We start from the raw sequence: 24,228 nt of genomic DNA, 5'->3' as shown, positions 1-24,228 counted from the left end.
AGCAATACCCCCTACACTACCCAAAGACCACTGCACTATACTAAACCCTAAAACAGTATCCCCAGTAGTACCCCCTACACAACCAACACCAATGCACTATCCAAACATAACTGCACTACCCTAAACCCTAAAACCCTACTACCAGCAGTACCCCCTACACAACCCACACGACCCCCTGCCCTACACAAACACCATTGCACTACCCTAAACCCTAAACCACTCCCTCCAGCACCAGTTCCTACACTACCCAAACACCAATAAACTACCCTAAACACTAAAACTCTACCCCCGGGTACAACCACCTACACCACCCGAACACCACTGCACTGCCATAAACCCTAAAACACCACCCCCAGCACCACCCCCTACACTACCCGAACACCACTGCACTACTCTAAACTTTAAAGCAAGACCCCCAGCACTACCGCTAAACTACCTATGGACTACTGCACTACCCTAAACACTAAAACACGACCCCTTACACTACACAAACACCACTGCACTATCCTAAAACACTGCCCGAAGCATGACCCCCTACACTACCCAAACAGCACTGCACTGCCCCAAAGCCTAAAACACTACCCCCAGCACAACCCCCAACTCTACCCAAACACCACTGCATTACCCTAAAGCCTAAAACACTACCTCCAGCATGATCTCGACACTACCCAAACACCACTGCACTATACTAAACCCTAAAACACTACCCCCAGCATGACCCCCTACACAACCCACACCACTGCACTACATTAAATCCTAAAACACTACCCCCAGCATGACCCCCTAACCTACACAAACACCACTGCACTACCCTAAAACACTCCCCCCAGCACCAGTACCTATACTACCCAAACACCAATGAACTACCCTAAACACTAAAACTCTACCCCCGGGCACGACCCCCTACACTAACCGAACACCACTGCACTACCCTAAACTCCAAAACACTACCCGCAGCACGACCCACTACACTACCCCAACACCACTGAACTACAGTAAACCCTAAATCTACCCCCAGCACGACCCTCTAAACTACACAAATACCACTGCACTACCTTAAACCCTAAAACACTACTCCCAGCTCAAAACCCTACACTACCCTAACACCACTGCACTACCCTAATCCCTAAAACAAACCCCCAGCACGACCCACTACACAACCCAAACATCACTGCACTAAACTCTAAAATAGCACCCCCAGCATGACCCCCTACACTACCCGAACACCACTGCACTACCCTAAACCCTAAAACACTACCCCCAGTATGACACCCTACACTAGCCTAACACCACTGCACAACCCTAAACCCTAAAACACTACCCACAGCATGACCCCCTACACTAACAAAACATGACAGCACTACCCTAAACCCTAAAACACTGCCACCAGCACAAAGCCCTACTAGCAAAACACCAATGCTCTACCCTTAACCCTAAAACACTACCCCCAGCACGACCCCCTTTACTACACAACCTCCACTGAACTGCCCTAAACCCTAAAACACAACCCCCAGCACGGCCCCCTACACTACACAAACACCAATGCACTACCCTAAACCCTAAAACAATACACCCAGCGCGACCCCCTTCACTACACAAACACCACTGCACTACCCTAAACCCTAAAACACTACCCCCAGCACGACCCCTTCACTACACAAACACCACTGCACTACCCTAAACCCTAAAACACTACCCCCGTACGACCCCTTACTCTAAACAAAGACCACTGCACTTCCCTAAACCATAAAACACTACCCCCGCATGACCCCCTACACTACCCTAAGACCACTGCACTACCCTAAACCCTAAAACACTACCCCCAGCACGACCCCTTACTCTAAACAAAGACCACTGCACTTCCCTAAACCCTAAAACACTACCCCCGCATGACCCCCTACACTACCCTAAGACCACTGCACTACCCTAAACCCTAAAACACTACCCCCAGCAAGACCCCCTGCACTACCCAAACAACACTGCACTACCATAAACCCTAAAACAATACCCCCAGCACAACACCCTACACTACCCAAACACCACAGCACTACCATAAACCCTATATCACTCCCCCAAGCATGACTCCCTACACCACCCAAACACCACTGCACAACCCTAAATCTACCCCCAACACTACCAAAACACCACTGCACTACCCTAAACCCTAAAACACTACCCCCAGAAGTACCCCCTCCACTACCCAAACACCACTGCACTACCCTAAACCCTAAAACACTACCTGAAGCACGACCCCCTACACTACCCAAACAGCACTGCACTGACCCAAACCATAAAACACTACCCCCAACACGACCCCCAACACTACCCAAAGAATACTGCATTACCTTAAACCCTAAATCAATGACCCTGCACGACCCTCTACACTACCCAAACACCTCTGTACTACCCTAAACCCTAAAACACTTCCCCCAGCGCGACCCCCTATTCTACCTAAACACGACTCGCACTACCCTAAACCCTAAAACACTACCCCCAGTCTGACCCGCTACATTACCCTAACATCACTGCACTACCCTAAACCCTAAAACACTACCCACTGCATTATCCGCTACACTATCAAAACACGACTACACTACCCTAAACCCTAAAACTCTATCCCCAGCACAACCCCCTACACTACCCAAACACCATTGCTCTCCTCTAAACTCTAAAACACTAACCCCAGCACAACCCCCAACTCTACCCAAACACCACTTTATTACCCTAAAGCCGAAAACACTACCTCCAGCATGATCTTGACACTACCCAAACACCACTGCACTATACTAAACCCTAAAACACTACCCCCAGCATGACCCCCTACACAACCCACACCACTGCACTACATTAAATCCTAAAACACTACCCCCAGCATGACCCCCTAACCTACACAACCACCACTGCACTACCCTAAAACACTCCCCCCAGAACCAGTACCTATACTACCCAAACACCAATGAACTACCCTAAACACTAAAACTCTACCCCCGGGCACGACCCCCTACACTAACCGAACACCACTGCACTACCCTAAACTCCAAAACACTACCCGCAGCACGACCCACTACACTACCCAAACACCACTGAACTACAGTAAACCCTAAATCTACCCCCAGCACGACCCTCTAAACTACACAAATACCACTGCACTACCTTAAACCCTAAAACACTACTCCCAGCTCAAAACCCTACACTACCCTAACACCACTGCACTACCCTAATCCCTAAAACAAAACCCCCAGCACGACCCACTACACAACCCAAACATCACTGCACTACCCTAAACTCTAAAATAGCACCCCCAGCATGACCCCCTACACTACCCGAACACCACTGCACTACCCTAAACCCTAAAACACTACCCCCAGCATGACACCCTACACTAGCCTAACACCACTGCACAACCCTAAACCCTAAAACACTACCCACAGCATGACCCCCTACACTAACAAAACACGACAGCACTACCCTAAACCCTAAAACACTGCCACCAGCACAAAGCCTTACTAGCAAAACACCAATGCTCTACCCTTAACCCTAAAACACTACCCCCAGCACGACCCCCTTTACTACACAACCTCCACTAAACTGCCCTAAACCCTAAAACACAACCCCCAGCACGGCCCCCTACACTACACAAACACCAATGCACTACCCTAAACCCTAAAACAATACACCCAGCGCGACCCCCTTCACTACACAAACACCACTGCACTACCCTAAACCCTAAAACACTACCCCCAGCACGACCCCTTCACTACACAAACACCACTGCACTACCCTAAACCCTAAAACACTACCCCCAGTACGACCCCTTACTCTAAACAAAGACCACTGCACTTCCCTAAACCCTAAAACACTACCCCCGCATGACCCCCTACACTACCCTAAGACCACTGCACTACCCTAAACCCTAAAACACTACCCCCAGCACGACCCCTTACTCTAAACAAAGACCACTGCACTTCCCTAAACCCTAAAACACTACCCCCGCATGACCCCCTACACTACCCTAAGACCACTGCACTACCCTAAACCCTAAAACACTACCCCCAGCAAGACCCCCTGCACTACCCAAACAACACTGCACTACCATAAACCCTAAAACAATACCCCAGCACAACACCCTACACTACCCAAACACCACTGCACTACCATAAACCCTATATCACTCCCCCAAGCATGACTCCCTACACCACCCAAACACCACTGCACAACCCTAAACCCTAAATCTACCCCCAACACTACCAAAACACCACTGCACTACCCTAAACCCTAAAACACTACCCCCAGAAGTACCCCCTCCACTACCCAAACACCACTGCACTACCCTAAACCCTAAAACACTACCTGAAGCACGACCCCCTACACTACCCAAACAGCACTACACTGACCCAAACCATAAAACACTACCCCCAGCACGACCCCCAACACTACCCAAAGACTACTGCATTACCTTAAACCCTAAATCAATGACCCTGCACGACCCTCTACACTACCCAAACACCTCTGTACTACCCTAAACCCTAAAACACTTCCCCCAGCGCGACCCCCTATTCTACCTAAACATGACTCGCACTACCCTAAACCCTAAAACACTACCCCCAGTCTGACCCGCTACATTACCCTAACATCACTGCACTACCCTAAACCCTAAAACACTACCCACTGCATTATCCGCTACACTATCAAAAAACGACTGCACTACCCTAAACCCTAAAACTCTATCCCCAGCACAACCCCCTACACTACCCAGACACCATTGCTCTCCTCTAAACTCTAAAACACTAACCCCAGCACAACCCCCAACTCTACCCAAACACCACTGCATTACCCTAAAGCCTAAAACACTACCTCCAGCATGATCTTGACACTACCCAAACACCACTGCACTATACTAAACCCTAAACCACTACCCCCAGCATGACCCCCTACACAACCCACACCACTGCACTACATTAAATCCTAAAACACTACCCCCAGCATGACCCCCTAACCTACACAACCACCACTGCACTACCCTAAAACACTCCCCCCAGCACCAGTACCTATACTACCCAAACACCAATGAACTACCCTAAACACTAAAACTCTACCCCCGGGCACGACCCCTTACACTAACCGAACTCCACTGCACTACCCTAAACTCCAAAACACTACCCGCAGCACGACCCACTACACTACCCAAACACCACTGAACTACAGTAAACCCTAAATCTACCCCCAGCACGACCTTCTAAACTACACAAATACCACTGCACTACCTTAAACCCTAAAACACTACTCCCAGCTCAAAACCCTACACTACCCTAACACCACTGCACTACCCTAATCCCTAAAACAAAACCCCCAGCACGACCCACTACACAACCCAAACATCACTGCACTACCCTAAACTCTAAAATAGCACCCCCAGCATGACCCCCTACACTACCCGAACACCACTGCACTACCCTAAACCCTAAAACACTACCCCCAGCATGACACCCTACACTAGCCTAACACCACTGCACAACCCTAAACCCTAAAACACTACCCACAGCATGACCCCCTACACTAACAAAACACGACAGCACTACCCTAAACCCTAAAACACTGCCACCAGCACAAAGCCTTACTAGCAAAACACCAATGCTCTACCCTTAACCCTAAAACACTACCCCCAGCACGACCCCCTTTACTACACAACCTCCACTAAACTGCCCTAAACCCTAAAACACAACCCCCAGCACGGCCCCCTACACTACACAAACACCAATGCACTACCCTAAACCCTAAAACAATACACCCAGCGCGACCCCCTTCACTACACAAACACCACTGCACTACCCTAAACCCTAAAACACTAACCCCAGCACGACCCCTTCACTACACAAACACCACTGCACTACCCTAAAACCTAAAACACTACCTCCAGTATGACCCCTTACTCTAAACAAAGACCACTGCACTTCCCTAAACCCTAAAATACTACCCCCGCATGACCCCCTACACTACCCTAAGACCACTGCACTACCCTACACCCTAAAACACTACCCCCAGCATGACCCCTTACTCTAAACAAAGACCACTGCACTTCCCTAAACCCTAAAACACTACCCCCGCATGACCCCCTACACTACACTAAGACCACTGCACTACCCTAAACCCTAAAACACTACCCCCAGCAAGACCCCCTGCACTACCCAAACAACACTGCACTACCATAAACCCTAAAACAATACCCCAGCACAACACCCTACACTACCCAAACACCACTGCACTACCATAAACCCTATATCACTCCCCCAAGCATGACTCCCTACACCACCCAAACATCACTGCACAACCCTAAACCCTAAATCTACCCCCAACAGTACCAAAACACCACTGCACTACCCTAAACCCTAAAACACTACCCCCAGAAGTACCCCTCCACTACCCAAACACCACTGCACTACCCTAAACCCTAAAACACTACCTGAAGCACGACCCCCTACACTACCCAAACAGCACTGCACTGACCCAAACCATAAAACACTACCCCCAGCACGACCCCCAACACTACCCAAAGACTACTGCATTACCTTAAACCCTAAATCAATGACCCTGCACGACCCTCTACACTACCCAAACACCTCTGTACTACCCTAAATCCTAAAACACTTCCCCCAGCGCGACCCCCTATTCTACCTAAACACGACTCGCACTACCCTAAACCCTAAAACACTACCCCCAGTCTGACCCGCTACATTACCCTAACATCACTGCACTACCCTAAACCCTAAAACACTACCCACTGCATTATCCGCTACACTATCAAAACACGACTGCACTACCCTAAACCCTAAAACTCTATCCCCAGCACAACCCCCTACACTACCCAAACACCATTGCTCTCCTCTAAACTCTAAAACACTATCCCCAGCATGACCCCCTACACTACACAAACACCACGGCACTACCCTAAACACTAAAACACTCCCCCAGCACCAGTCCCTACACTCCCCAAACACCAATGAACTACCCTAAACACCAAAACTCTACCCCCAGCATGACCCCCTACACTAACCGAACACCACTGCACTACCCTAAACTTTAAAACACTACCCCCAGCACGACCCACTGCACTACCCAAACACCACTGAACTACCGTAAACCCTAAATCTATCCCCAGCACGACCTCCTACACTACCCTAACACCACTGCACTACCCTAAACCCTAAAACAGTACCCCCAGCACGGCCCCCTACACTACCCAACCACCACTGCACTACCCTAAACCCTAAAATACCACCCCCCGGCATGACCCCCTATACTACCCGAACACCATTGCACTACTCAAAACCCTAAAACACTACCCCCAGCATGACACCCTACACTAGCCTAACACCACTGCACAACCCTAAACCCTAAAACACTACCCGCAGCATGACCCCCTACACTATCCTAACACCACTGCACTACCCTAAACCCTAAAACACTTTTACCAGCACAAAACCCTACTACCAAAACACCAATGCTCTACCCTAAACCCTAAAACACTACCCCATCACAACCACTTCACTACACAACCACCACTGAACTGCCCTAAACCCTAAAACACTATCCCCAGCACGACCCCCTACACTTCACAAACACCAATGCACTACCCTAAACCCTACAACAATACCCCCAGCACGACCCCCTTTACTACACAAACACCACTGCACTACCCTAAACCCTAAAACACTACCCCCAGCATGACCCCTTACACTAGCCAAAGCCAACTGAACTACCGTGAACCCTAAAACACGACCCCCTACACTACCGAAAGACCACTGCACTACCCTAAAACCTAAAACACTACCCTCTACACTACACAAACACCACTGCACTATCCTAAACCCTAAAACACTACCCACAGCAATATACCCTACACTACCCAAACATCACTGCACTACCCTAAACCCTAAAACACTACGCCCAACAGTCCCCCTAAACTACCCAAACACCACTGCACTACCCTAAACCCTAAAACACTACCCCCAGCACAACCCCCTATACTACCCAAACACCACTACACTTCCCTATACCCTAAAACACTACCCCCAGCACGACCCCTTCACTAAACAAACACCACTGCACTACCCTAAACCCTAAAACACTACCCCCAGCACGACCCCTTACACTAACCAAAGCCAACTGAACTACCGTAAACCCTAAAACACTATCCCCACACGACCCCCTATACTACCCAAAGACCACTGCACGACCCTAAAACCTAAAACACTACCCACTACACTACACAAACACTACTGCACTATCCTAAACCCTAAAACACTACCCCCAGCAGTATACCCTACACTACCCAAACATCACTGCACTGCCATAAACCCTAAAACACTACCCCCAACAGTCCCCCTAAACTACCCAAACACCACTGCACTTCCCTAAACCCTAAAACACTAACCCCAGCACAACCCCCTATACTACCCAAACACCACTGCACTTCCCTAGACCCTAAAACACTACCCCCAGCAGGACCCCCAATACTACCCAAACACCACTGCACTACCCAAAACCCTAAAACACTACCCCCAGCAGTGCCCTCTACTCAACCCAAACACCAGTGCACTACCCTAAACCCTAAAACACCACCCCCAACAGTACTGCCTACATGACCCAAACACCACTGCACTACCCTAAACCCTAAAACAATACCCCCAGCACGGCCCCCTACACTACCCAAACACCACCGCACTACCCTAAACCCTAAAATACCACCCCCTGCATAACCCCCAAACACTGCCCGAACACCACTGCACTGCCCTAAACCCTAAAACATCAACCCGCCGCACGACACCCTACACTGCCCACACACCACTGCACTGCCCTAAACCCTAAAACACCAACCCCCCACACAACCACTACACTGCCCGAATACCACTGCACTGCTCTAAACCCCAAAACACCACCCCCCTGCACGATCCCCTACACTGCCCGAACACCTCTGCACTGCCCTAAAACCTAAAAAACCAACACCTTCACGACCCCCTCCACTGCCCGAACACCCCTGCACTGCCCTATACCCTAAAACCCCACCCCCCTGCACGACAACCTACACTGCCTGAACACAACTGCACTGCCCTAAACCCTAAAACACAACCCCCTGCATGACCCCCCACACTGCCCAAATACCACTGCTCTGCCCTAAACCCTATACCACCCCCTACACTACCCGAACACCACTGCATTGCCATAAACCCTAAAACACACCCCCAGCACCACCCCCTACACTACCCGAACACCACTGCACTACTCTAAACTTTAAAGCACGACCCCCAGCACTACTCCTACACTACCTATGAACCACTGCACTACCCTAAACACTAAAACCCGACCCCTTACACTACACAAACACCACTGCACTATCCTAAAACACTACCCGAAGCATGACCCCCTACACTACCCAAAGAGCACTGCACTGCCCCAAAGCCGAAAACACTACCCCCAGCACGACCCCCAACACTACCCAAACACCACTGCATTACCCTAAAGCCTAAAACACTACCTCCAGCATGATCTCCAACACTACCCAAACACCACTGCACTACCCTAAACCCTAAAACACTACCCCCAGCAATACCCCCTGCACTACCCAAAGACCACTGCACTATACTAAACCCTAAAATAGTATCCCAAGTAGTACCCCCTACACAACCCACACCACTGCACTATCCAAACATAACTGCACTACCCTAAACCCTAAAACCCTCCTACCAGCAGTACCCCCTACACAACCCACACCACTGCACTACATTAAACCATAAAACACTACCCCCAGCACGACCCCCTACCCTACACAAACACCATTGCACTACCCTAAACCCTAAACCACTCCCTCCAGCACCAGTCCCTACACTACCCAAACACCAATGAACTACCCTAAACACTAAAACTCTACCCCTGGGCACGACCCCCTACACTACCCGAACACCACTGCACTGCCATAAACCCTAAAACACCACCCCCAGCACCACCCCCTAAACTACCCGAACACCACTGCACTACTCTAAACTTTAAAGCAAGACCCCCAGCACTACCGCTAAACTACCTATGGACTACTGCACTACCCTAAACACTAAAACACGACCCCTTACACTACACAAACACCACTGCACTATCCTAAAACACTGCCCGAAGCATGACCCCCTACACCACCCAAACAGCACTGCACTGCCCCAAAGCCTAAAACACTACCCCAGCACAACCCCCAACTCTACCCAAACACCACTGCATTACCCTAAAGCCTAAAACACTACCTCCAGCATGATCTCAACACTACCCAAACACCACTGCACTATACTAAACCCTGAAACACTACCCCCAGCATGACCCCTACACAACCCACACCACTGGACTACATTAAAACCTAAAACACTACCCCCAGCATGACCCCCTAACCTACACAAACACCACAGCACTACCCTAAAACACTCCCCCAGCACCAGTACCTATACTACCCAAACACCAATGAACTACCCTAAACACTAAAACTCTACCCCCGGGCACGACTCCCTACACTAACCGAACACCACTGCACTACCCTAAACTCCAAAACACTACCCGCAGCACGACCCACTACACTACCCAAACACCACTGAACTACCGTAAACCCTAAATCTACCCCCAGCACGACCCTCTAAACTACACAAATACCACTGCACTACCTTAAACCCTAAAACACTACTCCCAGCTCAAAACCCTACACTACCCTAACACCACTGCACTACCCTAATCCCTAAAACAAAACCCCCAGCACGACCCACTACACAACCCAAACACAACTGCACTACCCTAAACTCTAAAATAGCACCCCAGCGTGACCCCCTACACTACCCGAACACCAATACACTACCCTAAACCCTAAAACACTACCCCCAGCATGACACCCTACACTAGCCTAACACCACTGCACAACCCTAAACCCTAAAACACTACCCACAGCATGACCCCCTACACTAACAAAACACAACAGCACTACCCTAAACCCTAAAACACTACCACCAGCACAAAGCCCTACTAGCAAAACACCACTGCGCTACACTTAACCCTAAAACACTACCCCCAGGACGACCCCCTTCACTACACAACCTCCACTGAACTGCCCTAAACCCTAAAACACAACCCCCAGCACGGCCCCCTACACTACACAAACACCAATGCACTACCCTAAACCCTAAAACAATACACCCAGCGCGACCCCCTTCACTACACACACACCACTGCACTACCCTAAACCCTAAAACACTACCCCCAGCACGACCACTTCACTACACAAACACCACTGCACTACCCTAAACCCTAAAACACTACCCCAAGCACGACCTCTTACTCTAAACAAAGACCACTGCACTTCCCTAAACCCTAAAACACTACACCCGCATGACCCCCTACTCTACCCTAAGACCACTGCACTACCCTAAACCCTAAAACACTACCCCCAGCAAGACCCCCTGCACTACCCAAACAACACTGCACTACCATAAACCCTAAAACAATACCCCCAGCACAACACCCTACACTACCCAAACACCACTGCACTACCATAAACCCTATATCACTCCTCCAAGCATGACTCCCTACACCACCCAAACACCACTGCACGACCCTAAACCCTAAATCTACCCCCAACACTACCAAAACACCACTGCACTACCATAAACCCTAAAACACTACCCCCAGAAGTACCCCCTCCACTACCCAAACACCACTGCACTACCCTAAACCCTAAAACACTACCTGAAGCACGACCCCCTACACTACCCAAACAGCACTGCACTGACCCAAACCATAAAACACTACCCCCAGCACGACCCCCAACACTACCCAAAGACTACTGCATTACCTTAAACCCTAAATCAATGACCCTGCACGACCCTCTACACTACCCAAACACCTCTGTACTACTCTAAACCCTAAAACACTTCCCCCGGCATGACCCCCTACTCTACCTAAACACGGCTCGCACTACCCTAAACCCTAAAACACTACCCCCAGTCTGACCCGCTACATTACCCTAACATCACTTAACTACCCTAAACCCTAAAACACTACCCACTGCATTATCCGCTACACTATCAAAACACGACTGCACTACCCTAAACCCTAAAACTCTATCCCCAGCACAACCCCCTACCCTACCCAAACACCATTGCTCTCCTCTAAACACTAAAACACTATCCCCAGCATGACCCCCTACACTACACAAACACCACGGCACTACTCTAAACACTCCCCCAGCACCAGTCCCTACACTACAAAACACCAATGAACTACCCGAAACACCAAAACTGTACCCCCAGCACGACCCCCAACACTAACCGAACACCACTGCACTACCCTAAACTTTAAAACACTACCCCCAGCATGACCCACTACACTACCCAAACACCACTGAACTACCGTGAACCCTAAATCTATCCCCAGCACGACCTCCTCCACTACCCTAACATCACTGCACTACCCTAAACCCTAAAACAGTACCCCCAGCACGGCCCCCTACACTACCCAACCACCACTGCACTACCCTAAACCCTAAAATACCACCAACAGCATGACCCCCTATACTACCCGAACACCACTGCACTACCCAAAACCCTAAAGCACTACCCCAAGCATGACACCCTACACTAGCCGAACACCACTGCACAACCCTGAACCCTAAAACACTACCCACAGCATGACCCCCTACACTATCCTAACACAACTGCACTACCCTAAACCCTAAAACACTATCACCAGCACAAAACCCTACTACCAAAACACCAATCCTCTACCCTAAACCCTAAAACACTACCCCATCACAACCTCTTCACTACACAACCACCACTGAACTGCCCTAAACCCTAAAACACTATCCCCAGCACGACCCCCTACACTTCACAAACACCAATGCACTACCCTAAACCCTACAACAATACCCCCAGCACGACCCCCTTTACTACACAACACCACTGCACTACCCTAAACCCTAAAACACTACCCTCAGTACAACACCCTTCACTACACAAACACAACTGCACTACCCTAAACCCTAAAACACTACCCCCAGCACGACCCCTTACACTAACCAAAGCCAACTGAACTACCGTAAACCCTAAAACACTACCCCCACACGACCCCCTACACTACCGAAAGACCACAGCACTTCCCTAAAACCTAAAACACTACCCTCTACACTACACAAACACCATTGCACTATCCTAAACCCTAAAACACTACCCCCAGCAATATACCCTACACTACCCAAACATCACTGCACTACCCTAAACCCTAAAACACTACGCCCAACAGTCCCCCCTAAACTACCCAAACACCACTGCACTACCCTAAACCCTAAATCACTACCCCCAGCACAACCCCCTATACTACCCAAACACCACTACACTTCCCTATACCCTAAAACACTACCCCCAGCACGACCCCCTTCACTAAACAAACACCACTGCACTACCCTAAACCCTAAAACACTACCCCCAGCACGACCCCTTACACTAACCAAAGCCAACTGAACTACCGTAAACCCTAAAACACTACCCCCACACCAACCCCTATACTATCCAAAGACCACTGCACTACCCTAAAACCTAAAACACTACCCACTACACTACACAAACACCACTGCACTATCCTAAACCCTAAAACACTACCCCCAGCAGTATACCCTATCCTACCCAAACATCACTGCACTGCCATAAACCCTAAAACACTACCCCCAACAGTCCCCCTAAACAACCCAAATACCACTGCACTTCCCTAAACCCTAAAATACTACCCCCAGCACAACCCCTTATACTACCCAAACACCACTGCACTTCCCTAGACCCTAAAACACTACCCCCAGCAGGACCCCCAATACTACCCAAACACCACTGCACTACCCAAAACCCTAAAACACTTCCCCCAGCAGTGCCCTCTACTCAACCCAAACACCAGTGCACTACCCTAAACCCTAAAACACCACCCCCAACAGTACTGCCTACATGACCCAAACACCACTGCACTACCCTAAACCCTAAAACAATACCCCCAGCACGGCCCCCTACACTACCCAAACACCACTGCACTACCCTAAACCCTAAAATACCACCCCCTGCATAACCCCCAAACACTGCCCGAACACTACTGCACTGCCCTAAACCCTAAAACATCAACCCGCCCCACAACACCTTACACTGCCCACACACCACTGCACTGCCCTAAACCCTAAAACACCAACCCCCCACACAACCACTACACTGCCCGAATACCACTGCACTGCTCTAAACCTCAAAACACCACCCCCCTGCACGACCCCCTACACTGCCTGAACACCTCTGCACTGCCCTTAAATCTAAAAAACCAACACCTTCACGACCCCCTCCACTGCCTGAACACCCCTGCACTGCCCTTAATCCTAAAACACCCACCCCCTGCATAACACCCTACTCTGCCCGAACACCCCTGCACTGCCCTATACCCTAAAACCCCACCCCCCTGCACGACAACCTACACTGCCTGAACACAACCCCCTGCATGACCCCCCACACTGCCCAAATACCACTGCTCTGCCCTAAAACCTACACCACCCCCAGCACCACCCCCTACACTACCCGAACACCACTGCATTGCCATAAACCCTAAAACACACCCCCAGTACCACCCCCTACACTACCCGAACACCACTGCACTACTCTAAACTTTAAAGCACGACCCCCAGCACTACCCCTACACTACCTGTGGACCACTGCACTACCCTAAACACTAACACACGACCCCTTACACTACACAAACACCACTACACTATCCTAAAACACTACCCGAAGCATGACCCCCTACACTACCCAAACAGCACTGCACTGCCCCAAAGCCGAAAACACTACCCCCAGCACGACCCCCAACACTACCCAAACACCACTGCATTACCCTGAAGCCTAAAACACTACCTCCAGGATGATCTCCAACACTACCCAAACACCACTGCACTACCCTAAACCCTAAAACACTACCCCCAGCAATACCCCCTACACTACCCAAAGACCACTGCACTATACTAAACCCTAAAACAGTATCCCCAGTAGTACCCCCTACACAACCCACACCACTGCACTACCCAAACATAACTGCACTACCCTAAACCCTAAAACCCTACTACCAGCAGTACCCCCTACACAACCCACACCACTGCACTACATTAAACCATAAAACACTACCCCCAGCACGACCCCCTACCCTACACAAACACCATTGCACTACCCTAAACCCTAAACCACTCCCTCCAGCACCAGTCCCTACACTACCCAAACACCAATGAACTACCCTAAACACTAAAACTCTACCCCCGGGCACGACCCCCTACACTAACCGAACACCACTGCACTACCCTAAACTCTATAACACTACCCACAGCATGACTCACTACACTACCCAAACACCACTGAACTACCGTAAACCCTAAATATACCCCCAGCACAACCCTCTACACTACACAAATACCACTGCACTACCTTAAACCCTAAAACACTACTCCCAGCTCAAAACCCTACACTACCCTAACACCACTGCACCACTCTCATCCCTAAAACAAAACCCTCAGCACGACCCTCTACACAACCCAAACACCACTGGACTACCCTAAACCCTAAAATACCACCCCCAGCACGACCCCCTACACTACCCGAACACCACTGCACTACCCTAATCCCTAAAACACTACCCCCAGTCTGACCCGCTACACTACCCTAACACCACTGCACTACCCTAAACCCTAAAACACTACCCCCAGCACAACCCCCTACACTACCCAAACACCATTGCTCTACTCTAAACACTAAAACACTATCCCTGGCATGACCCCCTACACTACACAAACACCACGGCACTACCCTAAACACTAAAACAGTCCCCCAGCACCAGTCCCTACACTACCCAAACACCAATGAACTACCCTAAACACTAAAACTCTACCCCCAGCACGACACCCTACACTAACCGAACACCACTGCACCACCCTAAACTTTAATACACTACCCCCAGCACGACCCACTACACTACCCAAACACCACTGAACTACCGTAAACCCTAAATCTATCCCCAGCACGACCTCCTACACTTCCCTAACACCACTGCACTACACTAAACCCTAAAACAGTACCCCCAGCATGACACCCTACACTAGCCTAACACCACTGCACAACCCTAACCCTAAAACACTACCCGCAGCATGACCCCTACACTATCTTAACACCACTGCACTACCCTAAACCCTAAAACACTATCACCAGCACAAAGCCCTACTATCAAAACACCAATGCTCTACCCTAAACCCTAAAACACTACCCCATCACGACCCCTTCACTACACAACCACCACTGAACTGCCCTAAACCCTAAAACACTACCCCCAGCACGACCCCCTTCACTACACAAACACCACTGCACTACCCTAAACCCTAAAACACTACCCCCAGCACGAACCCTTACACTAACCAAAGCCAACTGAACTACCGTAAACCCTAAAACACTAACCCCACACAACCCCCTACACTACCCAAAGAACACTGCACTACCCTAAAACCTAATACACTACCCACTACACTACACAAACACCACTGCACTATCCTAAACCGTAAAACACTACCCCCAGCAGTATATCCTACACTACCCAAACATCACCGCACTACCCTAAACCCTAAAACACTACCCCCAACAGTCCCCCTAAACTACCCAAACACCACTGCACTACCCTAAACCCTAAAGCACAACCCCCAGCACGACCCTTACACTAACCAAAGCCATCTGAACTACCGTAAACCCTAAAACACTACCCCCACATGACCCCCTACACTACCCAAAGACCACTGCACTACCCTAAAACCTAAAACATTACCCACTACACTATACAAACACCACTGCACTCTCCTAAACCCTAAAACACTACCCCCAGCAGTATACCCTACACTAACCAAACATCACTGCACTGCCCTAAACCCTAAAACACTACCCCCAACAGTCCCCCTAAACTACCCAAACACCACTGCACTACCCTAAACACTAAAACACTACCCCCAGCACAACCCACTATACTACCCAAACACCACTGCACTTCCCTAAACCCTAAAACACTACCCCCAGCAGGACCCCCTATACTACCCAAACACCACTGCACTACCCAAAACCCTAAAACACTACCCCCAACAGTACCCTCTACTTAACCCAAACACCAGAGCACTACGCTAAACCCTAAAACACCACCCCCAGCTGTACTGCCTACATGACCCAATCACCACTGCACTACCCTAAACCCTAAAACAATAACCCCAGCACGGCCCCCTACACTACCCAAACACCACTGCACTACCCTAAACCCTAAAATACCACACCCAGCATGACCCCCTATACTATCCGAACACCACTGCACTACCCAAAACCCTAAAACACAACCCCCAGCATGACACCCTACACTAGCCTAACACCACTGCACTTCCCTAAACCCTAAAACACTACCCACAGCACGACCCCCTACACTATCCTAACACCACTGCACTAACCTAAACCGTAAAACACTATCACCAGCACAAAGCCCTACTACCAAAACACCAATGCTCTACCCTAAAGCCTAAAACACTACCCCATCACGACCCCCTTCACCTACACAACCACCACTTAACTGCCCTAAACCCTAAAACACTATCCCCAGCACGACCCCCTACACTTCACAAACACCAATGCACTGCCCTAAACCCTAAAAGAATACCCCCAGCATGACCCCCTTTACAACACAAACACCACTGCACTACCCTAAACCCTAAATCACTATTCCCAGCACGACCCCCTTCACTACACAAACACCACTGCACTACCCTAAACCCTAAAACACTACGCCCAGCACGACCCCTTACACTAACCAAAGCCAACTGAACTACCGTAAACCCTAAAACACTACCCCCACAAGGCCCCCTACACTACCCAAAGACCACTGCACTACCCTAAAACCTAAACCACTACCCACTACACTACCCAAACACCACTGCACTATCCTAAACCCTAAAACACTACCCCAGCAGTATACCCTACACTACCCAAACATTACTGCACTACCCTAAACCCTAAAATACTACCCCCAACAGTCCCCGTAAACTACCCAAACACCACTGCACTACCCTAAACGCTAAATCACTATCCCCAGCACGACCCCTTCACTACACAAACACCACTGCACTACCCTAAACCCTAAACACTACCCCCAGCACGACCCCTTACACTAACCAAAGCCAACTGAACTACCATAATCCCTAAAACACTACCCCCACAAGATCCCCTACACTACCCAAAGACCACTGCACTACCCTAAAACCTAAAACACTACCCTCTACACTACACAAACACCACTGCACTATCCTAAACCCTAAAACACTACCCCCAGCAGTATACCCTACACTACCCAAACATCACTGCACTACCCTAAACCCTAAAATAATACCCCCAGCACAACCCCTATACTACACAAACACCACTGCACTTCCCTAAACCCTAAAACACTACCACCAGCAGGACCCCCTTTACAACCCAAACACCACTGCACTACCCAAAACCCTAAAACACTAACCCCAGCAGTACCCTCTACTCAACCCAAACACCAGTGCACTACCCTAAACCCTAAAACACTACCCCCAGCACAACCCCTATACTACACAAACACCACTGCTCTTCCCTAAACCCTAAAACACTACCACCAGCAGGACCCCCTATACAACCCAAACACCACTGCACTACCCAAAACCCTAAAACACTAACCCCAGCAGTACCCTCTACTCAACCCAAACACCAGTGCACTACCCTAAACCCTAAAACACTACCTCTGCAGTACCCTCTACTCTACCCAAACACCACTGAACAACACTATACCCTAAAACACTACCGCCAGCACAACCCCCTATAATACACAAACACCACTGCACTATCCTAAACGCTAAGACACTCTCCCCAGCACCACTCCCTACACTAACCAAACACCATTCTACTACCCTAAACACTAAAACACTACCCCCAGCACGAACCCCTTCACTACACAAATACCACTGCACTACCCTAAACCCTAAAACACTACCCACAGCATGACCCCCTACACTACTTAAACATGACTGCACAACCCTAAACACTAAAACACTACCCCCAGCACAACCACCTACACTACCCAAACACCACTGTTCTACACTAAACCCTAAAACACTACCTCCAGCACAACCTTCTACACTACACAACCACCACTGAACTGCACTAAACCTAAAACACTACCCACACCACAACCCCTCACTAGATAAACAGCACTGAACTGCCATAAACCCTACAACACTAACCCCAGCATGACCCGCTACACTACATAAACATCACTGCAATACCCTAAACCCTTAAACACTACCCCCAGCACGAACCCCTTCACTACACAAATACCACTGCACTACCCTAAACCCTAAAACACTTCCCCAAGCACGACCCCCTACACTGCCCAAACACCACTGCACTTCCCTAAACCCTAAAACACTACCCCAGCACGACCCACTACGCTACCCGTACACCACTGCACTGCCCTAAACCCTTAAACACTACCCCCTGCATGACCCCCTACACTGCCCCGAACACCACTGCACTGCCCAAAACCCTAAAACACCAACCCCCTGCACGACCTCAAACACTGCCCGAACACCACTGCACTACCCTAAATGCTAAAATATTACCCCCAGCACGACCCCCTACACTACCCAAACAGCACTGTACTACCCTAAACCCTAAAACACTACCACCTGCATGACCCCTACACTACCCAAACATCACTGCACTAGCCTTAACCCTAAAATACTACCCCAGCACGACCCCCTTCACTACCCTAACACCACTGCATTACCCTAAACCCTAAAACACTACCCACAGCATGACCCCCTACACTACGAAAACATGAGTGCAATACCCTAAACCCTAAAACACTACCCACAGCACAACCCCCTACACTACGCAACAACCACTGACCTGCCCTAAACCTAAAATACTACCCACAGCACAACCCCTACACTAGATAAACACCACTGCACTGCCCTAAACCCTAAAACACTACACCCAGCATGACCCGCTACACTACAAAAACACCAATGCACTACCCTAAACCCTAAAACACTACCCCCAGCATTACCCCCTTCACTACACAAATACCACTGCACTACCCTAAATCCTAAAAGACTACCACCAGTACGACCCCCTACACTGCTCAAACACCACTGCACTGCCCTAAACCCTACAACAGCAACCCCCTGCACGGCCCCCAAAAACTGCCCGAACACCACTGCACTGTCCTAAGCCCTAAAACACCAACCTCCTGCAAGACCCCCAAACACTGCCTGAACACCACTGCACTTCCCTAAACCCTAAAACACCAACCCCCTGCATGACCCCCAAACACTGCCCGAACACCACTGCACTACCCTATACCCTAAAACACCAACCTCCTGCATGACCCCCAAACACTGCCCGAACACCACTGCACTGCCCTAAATCCTAAAACACCAACCCCCTGCACCACCCCCAAACATTGCCCGAACACCACTGCACTGCCCTAAGCCCTAAAACATCAACCCCCCACACGACCCCCTACACTGCCCAAACACCACTGCACTGCCCTAAACCCTAAAACACCAACCCCCGCACGACCCTTACACCGCCCGAATACCACTGCACTGCTCTAAACCCTAAAACACCATCCCCCTGCATGACCCCCCAGACTACCCAAACACCTCTGCACTACCCTAATCCCTAAAACTCTACCCCAACACGACCCCTACACTACCCGAACACCACTGCACTACCCTAAAACCTAAAACACTACTCCCAGCACGACCCCCTACACTACCCAAACACCACTGCACGACCCTAAACCCTAAATCTACCCTCAGCATGACCACCTACACTACCCAAACACCACTGCACTACCCTAAACCACAACCCCTTACACTTCCCAAACACTACTGTACTACCCTAACCCTAAAACACTACTCCCAGCACGACCCCGTACACTACCCTAAAGCTGCTGCACTACCCTAAACCCTAAAACACTACGTACAGAATGACCCCCTACACTACCAAAACACAAATGCACTACCCTAAACCCTTAAGCTCTGCCCCCAGCACGACCACCTACACAAGATAACACCACTGCACTGCCCTAAACCCTAAAACACTACCCCCAGAACGACCCCCTACACTACCCAAACACAAATGCAGTACCCTAAACCCTAAAACACTACTCCCAGCATGACCTTCTACTCTACACAAACACCAATGCACTAACCAAAACCCTAAAACACTATCAGCATGAACCCCTTCACTAGACTAACACCACTGCACTACCCATAACCCTAAAACACTGCCAACAGCACAACCGCTTACACTACCCAAACACCACTGCACTACCCTAAATCCTAAAACACTACCCCAGCATGACCCCATACACTACCCAAACACCACTGCACTACCCTAAACCCTAAAACACTACCCAGCAGCACGACCCTCTACACTACCCAAACACCTCTGCACTACCCTATACCCTAACACACTATCCTCAGCATGACCCCCTACACTACCCAAAGACCACAGCACTACCCTAAACCCTAAAACACCACCCCCAGCACAACCCCCTACACTACCCAAACACTACTGGACCACCATAAACCATAAAACTCTACCCCCAGCATAAACCCCTATACTACCCAAAGACCAAGGCACTTCCCTACACTCCACAAACACCACAGCACTACCCTAAACACTACAACACTACCCCCAGCATGACACCCTACACTACCCAAACACCACTGCACTAACCTAAACCCTAAAACACTACCCCCAACAGTCCCCCTACTCTACTCAAACAATACTGCACTACCCTAAACCCTAAAACACTACCTCCCATGCAACCTCCTACACTACCCAAACACCACTGCACTACCCTAAACTCTAAAACACCACCCCCCTGCACCACCCCCAAACATTGCCCGAACACCACTGCACTGCCCTAAGCCCTAAAACATCAACCCCCCACACGACCCCCTACACTGCCCAAACACCACTGCACTACCCTAAACCCTAAAACACCAACCCCCGCACGACCCTTACACCGCCCGAATACCACTGCACTGCTCTAAACCCTAAAACACCATCCCCCTGCATGACCCCCCAGACTACCCAAACACCTCTGCACTACCCTAATCCCTAAAACTCTACCCCAACACGACCCCTACACTACCCGAACACCTCTGTACTACCCTAAACCCTAAAACACTACTCCCAGCACGACCCCCTACACTACCCAAACACCACTGCACGACCCTAAACCCTAAATCTACCCTCAGCATGACCCCCTACACTACCCAAACACCACTGCACTACCCTAAACCACAACCCCTTACACTTCCCAAACACTACTGTACTACCCTAACCCTAAAACACTACTCCCAGCACGACCCCATACACTACCCTAAAGCTGCTGCACTACCCAAACCCTAAAACACTACGTACAGAATGACCCCCTATACCACAGCTTTCCAAACTTTTCAAGTTGGTGACACACCTTTTAGAGAATTTTCAAGTAGGGACACGGTAATGCGAGCGAGCGCAGCGAGCGAGCCCAAACCACATCAGGGGGGTCCGGGGGGGTTCTCCCCCCGCGAAAATTTTGACAAAATAGTGGCCAAATGGTGCATTTCCAAGCAAATTTGAGACAGCAGGAAGGTTAATAAAGCAATTGTGAGGCTGTTCTAACAAAGACAGTGACTGGCAAAACTGGGTGTAAGCAAGATTAGGTTTGTGCCTGAAACAAGAATATAATCATGCACACATTGACACATGCCCCAGTGATTTACGGCACAAAAAGGTGGGGGGATGCACGCACTGCCAACCCTTTCAACCATGCACAAAGTCCACCTGTTGCCTTGCTGAATATGAGTTATACAAAAATCCGTTCAGGAAGGGGATATTGCGAGTGGTAAAACTATCATTCAACCTATCAGCCGGTATCTGCGCATTGAACTCAGGTGGGACCGCTTTCCTCATTGCAGCGTGCCAAAAGGCAACAGAAAATAAGACAAGTGATATGTTTTTCCATTCAGTACTTTGAGGTAAAAATAACCGGATATAAGACAGAAGGATAAATACTTACATGCCATATAAATTGCAACTATATCAAAATGTATGGGGACACAACATATCTCACGAAAACCTTTAATTGATTTTTAAACTGATCTGAACTGATTTTTAAAAGAAATAAATAAGATTTGTAATATAACACACATATCTTCCCAAAACATGTTGTCCTTTATGAGTAACAATATAAATATGTGCAAGAATGAAAAACTTTGAATAAAAACAACAGCACTTACTATTTTATTGAGATGAATGAGGTGGATAGGATGAACACAGCTGGTCAATATTTCGCATTTCGGCATTAAGCATTTTCATGGGTTTCAACATTTGGTAAGTAATGATGAAGGTTCTCTCCGAGCAATGTTAAATGGTCAACAATCAGGGGGCTGATATCACATTTCAGCAGGCACTTAGCAGTTTTGGAAAACCTTTCAAAATTTCCTCCTTGCGCTTTGCTTTTCCAAATTGCTCTTTTGTCTCTCATAGCACAAGAATTACAAAATTTGAATAAAAACCAACAGCACTTGTCTTACTATTTTAATGAGAAATATGAGGCTGATAGGATGAACACAGCTGGTCAATATTTGGTTGAATATTTGATAAAGACACTCGCATTTCATCATCAAGCATTTTCAAGCACCCACGTTTCAGTGTCTTTAAGTTTGTCATCGTTGAAAAGGATACTTCACAAATGTATGTAGTAGAAAACTGCAAGAGAATATGTAACGCTTTTTTACCTATGTTTGGATGCATTTTTGTAACACGAATCCAAAAGCTGTCTAAATCACCCTCTGCATGCATCATGAACATACTTCGATCATTTTTTATTTCAGCTAATTCTTCTTCTTCAATTAGTGAAAAGTTCCCAGTTGCAAGAAATGGATTTCTGATCCAATCATAGTCTTGGATTTCAACATTTGGAAAGTAATGAGAAACTTTCTCTCCGAGCAATGTTAAATGGTCAACAATCAGCGGGCTGATCTCATTTTTCAGCTGGCACTCATCAGTTTTGGACAACATTTCAAAACTGCCTTCTTTCACT

The sequence above is a fragment of the Triturus cristatus genome, chromosome 4_1 (assembly GCF_964204655.1).
Source record: "Triturus cristatus chromosome 4_1, aTriCri1.1, whole genome shotgun sequence".
NCBI classification, from domain to species: domain Eukaryota; kingdom Metazoa; phylum Chordata; class Amphibia; order Caudata; family Salamandridae; genus Triturus; species Triturus cristatus.
Note: the sequence above shows the minus strand (reverse complement) of the source record.